This window comes from Leptonychotes weddellii, chromosome 6 (assembly GCF_054177405.1).
Source record: "Leptonychotes weddellii isolate Sample4059 chromosome 6, ASM5417740v2, whole genome shotgun sequence".
NCBI classification, from domain to species: domain Eukaryota; kingdom Metazoa; phylum Chordata; class Mammalia; order Carnivora; family Phocidae; genus Leptonychotes; species Leptonychotes weddellii.
Window position 1 is genome coordinate 65,668,330 of NC_138374.1, and position 5,654 is coordinate 65,673,983.

Here is a 5,654-nt window from a genome sequence, read left to right on the forward strand (position 1 = left end):
AACAAGAGGCTCGATCCCACGACCCTGAGATCATTACCTGAGCCCAAACCAAGAGTCAGACACTCAACTGACTGAGTCACCCGGGTGCCCCTATGTGCATTTTTTTTTAAATTTATTTATTTGAGAGAGAGAGAATGAGAGAGAGCAAGCACATGAGAAGGGGGAGGGTCAGAGGGAGAAGCAGACTCCCTGCCGAGCAGGGAGCCCGATGCGGGACTCGATCCAGGGACTCCAGGATCATGACCTGAGCCGAAGGCAGTAGCTTAACCAACTGAGCCACCCAGGCTCCCCCCTATGTGCATTCTTTATAAAGCACTGTATACTTTAGAAGAATGACCAATTGATTATCCTTGAATTATAGGTTACTGTACATAGAGAAAGAAAACTATATCTGAAGATCTGAGAATTGGTTTAATGAATAATAGAAGATATTTAATGGTAAGCTACAAAGTAATTTGTAAATCTTACCAAAACTTGTAAAGTCACTTAACAGAAATTTTAAAATGTGAATTAACACTTGAAAAGTAAAAAAAGATTTAGTTGTAATAAATGATATTCTAACTCATGTCAATGTTCTTACAAGAAAGAAATGATTTATTAAAGCTGACAGATTGAAGCACCTGGCCAGCTCAGTTGGTAGAGCTTGTGACTCTTGATCTCAGGGTCATGAGTTTGAGACCCATGTTGGGTGTAGAGATTACTTCAAAAACAAAATTTTAAAACTAAAAAAGAAAAGCGGACATATTAAGTCAACCATAAAGAATTGGACATACAAAACTAAGTAAAGGAAACTGAAAATGAAGCAGGTTATTTAAACCAATAATGTTATGTTCCACTCTAGGGATAATTTATGTAAATAATTTTATTTCATTCTTTTTCACACGGTGGCAACTTACTGTAACAATCTCTGAAGCCACCTTGTGCTTTCTTGTTTTTCTCTTCCTATAGCTTGGAGATCAGCCTACCTTAAGAACCAAAGGGAATTTACTGAAGGGATCACCAGGTTCAGGTTCAGGACAAATAACCAAGATAGAACAAGAGTCGGAAAATAACTGTAACAGCAAGTACTATTTAGCCTTTTGGTCAGAGTCTGCTGCCAGATGAGGGGACTCCAACAGTTTTTTCCACTCAAGAATCTCCATGGAGGGGTGCCTGGGTAGCTCAGTCAGTTAAGTGTCCAACTCTTGATCTCAGCTTAGGTTTGGAAATCACAGTCATGAGTTCAAGCCCCCCATTGGGCTCCACGCTGGGTGTGGAGCCTATTTAAACAGAAAAAAGAGAGGAGAGGGGAGGGGAGGGGAGAAAGGGAAGGAGAAAAGGGAGCGGAGGGGAGGAAAAGGAAGGGGAGGGGAGGGAAGGGATGAGGGGAAGGGAAGGGAAGAATCTCCCTAGAAGCAGAATCCAGCTGGCCAAGATTAGGTCACATATTACCCTTTGGTTGTAGCAGTAAGAGAAGGACATAGCAACCTCCCGGCACCCTTTGGCTTCTGTATGGGAAGACAGGACACTGTGGCTATATACAACTGTGGAGTGGTAATTTGCCAAAAGGAAACAGATGGGATTAGGAAGAATTAGGGTGGCCAAGTGTTGCCATGGCTGTGTGCAATCGCTACGATTCCATCCCTGTGTCTACCTCCCTCCTCAGAGACACTTCTGACAGGACCTCCACTGGCCTTGCCCAGCACTTAGCCAGGGAGAGCAACGAACAGGTGTTTGTCAGCTGTAACCTTCAAAGCACAGTCACTTCCATTACTTGTGGAAAGAGGATCGAGGAAATGGAGGCTTTTCCAGAAAAGTTCTAGCAGAGTGACAGAAGTGAAGATTTGTAAGTCATGTACAATATGTATGTCAATAAATGGATTGAATTTCAAAACAAGAAAAACAAAGGCCTTCCCTAGAGGATCTTATGCCTTGTTTTACATAGCTACATAAGGGTATAACAAAAGAACCTAGGTCTGCAGGGGTGCCTGGGTGGCTCAGTCATTAAGCGTCTGCCTTCAGCTCAGGTCATGATCCCAGAGTCCTGGGATCGAGCCCCGCATCGAGCCCCGCATCAGGCTCCCTGCTCCGCGGCAAGCCTGCTTCTCCCTCTCCCACTCCCCCTGCTTGTGTTCCCTCTCTCGCTGTGTCTCTCTCTGTCAAATAAATAAATAAAATCTCTTTAAAAAAAAAAAAAAGAACCTAGGTCATCAGTAGAGGGGGGCGCCTGGGTGGCTCAGTCGGTTAAGCGTCTGCCTTCGGCTCAGGTCATGATCCCAACTTCATTTCTTTTTAAGTCTGAATAATAGTCCATTGCATGGGTGGACCATATTTGTTTATGCATTTGTGAGTTGACAGGCATTTGGGTGGTTCCTACTTTTTGGCTATTATGAATAATGTCACTACAAACATTTGCATATAAGTTTTTGTGTGGGTGTATTTTTTTCATTTCTTTTGGGTAATGTTATGGACTGAGTGGTCATGTTCCCCCAAAACTCACATTTTGAAGCCTCAACCTCCAATATTTCTATATTTGGAGATAGGGCCTTTATGAAAGCAATTATGTTTAAATGAGGTCATAAGGGTAGGGACCTGATCCAACAGGATTAGTGTCCTTATAAGAAGAGACAAGAGAGAGCTATTTTTTCTGTCTATCATGTGAGGACACAGTAAGAAGAGAGCCATCTGCAAGCCAGGAACCAAATTGGCTGGCACCTTAACCTTGGACTTGAGCCTCCAGTACTGTGAGAAAATAAACTTCTGTTGTTTAAGCCACTCAGTCTGTGGTATTTTGTTATAGCAGCTCAAGCCAACAGTGACAGGTAAATCCTAGATGGCTGAGTCATATGGTGATCTTGTTTTACATTTTGAGTAGGGAATATATACTTAAGATATGCCCCCTCAGGTGTACAAAATGTATATAAAAATATATTTATTTATTATAGCAGTACATATAATAGAAAAAAGTGACAAATGTCCATCAATATAAATGGATTAAATCACAGTCTGTGATTGAGTGCAGCAAAACTATCTATATACTGGGCGCCTGGGTGGCTCAGTTGATTAAGCATCTGCCTTCAGCTCAGATCAGGATCCCAGGGTCCTGGGATTGAGTCCTGCGTCAGGCTCCCTGCTCAGTGGGGAGTCTGCTTCTCCCTCTGCCCCTCCTCCCATTCATTCTCTCAATCTCTCTCTCTCTCTCAGATAAATCCAAGAAAAAAAACAAACTATATACTATAAGGATATATCGATATAGATATTTACAGATACAGTTATTAGCAAAATACTTTGTAACAATAGAAAAGTTTTATTGATCCATATCATTTCCAGCTATTAATGGCAGATAGAGTTATAATGAAATATTATAAATAATTATGTTACCATAATCATAAAATTACTAAAGTTAATTAGCAAAACACTGAAATACATAATGGGACTTAATACTTTTGTTTAAGAATTAGACCATAACTGGGCGCCTGGGTGGCTCAATCAGTTAAGCGTCTGCCTTTGGCTCAGGTCATGATCCCAGGGTCCTGGGATCGAGTCCCGCATCGGGCTCCTTGCTCAGTGGGGAGCCTGCTTCTCCCTCTGCCTGCCGCTCCCCCTGCTTCTGCTCTCTCTTGCTCTCTCTCTCTGACAAATAAATAAATAAAATCTTTAAAAAAAAAAGAATTAGACTGTAACTTACAGCTTATATTCAAGAATTCCAAATTTTTTTTAAGACTTTAATGTCTGGTGCTCGCTTCGGCAGCACATATACTAAAATTGGAACAATACAGAGAAGATTAGCATGGCCCTGCGCAGGGATGACACGCAAATTTGTGAAGCGTTCCATATTTAAAAAAAAAAAAAAAAAGACTTTAATGTCTGTGTAGCACACAATGAAGAAAAGATGAGTTGGTTTCATTGGATCAAATGGAGAAATAAATAAGCCGATGAAAGGTCAATAGTACCTTCCATCAAATTTCATACTAAAATTATTTGCTTTGCTTTCTGGTAATTGAATTTGATAATATCCAACCATTTTACTAAGCAAAATACTTTTTTTGAGATATTTGTGTTCTTCTTCCTCTATTTTTTTCCATCCTTAGTTCCAGAAAAGTACCCAGGCCACTTTGTGCTTTCTTGTCTCAGGGAAGTATTAAAATTATCAGACTAAAATAAATTTCTTGCAAGATACTTCCTTTTCTGAATGAATTTTCCTAAAACCTGAGCCCGTGGAGAGGATCAGGCTAGGTATCCTGGAGGAGGGGCACAGAATAAAAGGAGCAGTGACTTTAAGGGCAAAGAGAAAAGAAAGGAGAGGAGAGATTCTGGGAAGGGAGCAAAAGCCAGAAGTTCCCAAGATTGTTGCTGGTGTTCCAGGGGATGAGCAAGATTTTAGAGAGGATGGACCGGACATCCTCGCTCCCTTCCATATGAATTTTTTCGAGGACACAAACATTCAGTCCACAAACCCAAAAAAATGAAAAAGCATATCCAGGGGCACCTGGGTGGCTCAGTCGGCTAAATGTCCGACTCTTGATTTTGGCTCAGGTCGTGATCTCAGGGTTGTGAAACTGAGCCCCTCGTCAGGCTCTGCACTCAGCGCAGAGTCTGCTTGTCCCTCCCATCTCTCTATCTCTAAAATAAATAAAATCTTAAAAAAAAAGAAAAAACATATCCATGCAAAACCTTGTACACAAATGTTCATAGCAGCATTCCCATGGCAAGGAAGCAGAAATGTTCTGGACTTTGAAGGATCTTTATTAGCTTTAACAATAAACCTGTGCATGGTGTCTATGAAGCCTAGAGATGAGATGACCTCAGGTACCTCCTAAATCTAAAAGCTGGTAAAGTGGTCCCAAGTCTGACTGAGATTAAATTTTCTGCAAGCCCTACAAGGTGGAGGAAGAATATTCATCCTCTTCAAGGAGCACCTGGGTGGCTCAGTCGGTTGGGCATCTGACTCTTGGTTTCAGCTGGGGTCATGACTCAGGGTCTTGGAATTGAGCCCTGCATCAGGCTCCCCACTCAGTGGGGAGTCTGCTTGTCTCCCTCTCTCTCTGCCTCTTCCCCTGCTTGCAATCTCTCTCTCTCAAATAAATCTTTTTTTAAAAAAAAATATTCATCCTCTTCAAGATGCTAGACTGAGTACAATGTTGATTCTTTCTCCCTTTTGGGAGAATACTAAAAGGAAAGTAAAAGAATAAAAAGGCTAAAATATCAAAATAACATTGAGAATGGGCTCTGCTAGTGCATGAGAAATTTCAAAAAAAATTTTAGGGGCACATGGGTGGCTCAGTTGTTTAAGTGTCTGCCTTCTGCTCTGGTTATGATCCCAGAGTCCTGGGATCAAGCCCCACCCACATCAGGCTCCCTGCTCAGCAGGGAGTCTGCTTTTCCCTCTCCCTCTACCCCTTGTCCTCCGCTTGTGCTCTGTCTCTCACTTTCTCTCTCTCTCAAATAAATAAATAAAATCTTAAGAAAAATTTCTGGAATACAGAAAGCAGATGACTGATTGATGAAAGCGGTGTGGATAAAGCCATAGCTAAAAATATGTAGAAAAGAGGTTGGGGCTGACATAGGATCCAACAGGCTCAGTAGAACCAAATGTATAGGCAGAATAATGCCCCCACCAAAGATGTCCATGTCCTCATCCCCAGAACTGTAAATATGGTAGGTTATATGGCAAA

General features: G+C 41.6%; 1 non-coding gene across 1 annotated transcript; it reads left to right on the top strand.

Annotated features, from left to right (window-relative positions):
* Positions 1–3,714: 3,714 nt before the first annotated feature.
* Positions 3,715–3,820, top strand: LOC115936557 (U6 spliceosomal RNA). The gene has a single exon (XR_004071983.1). It is a non-coding gene; the product is annotated as a U6 spliceosomal RNA (small nuclear RNA).
* The last annotated feature ends 1,834 nt before the right edge of the window (positions 3,821–5,654 follow it).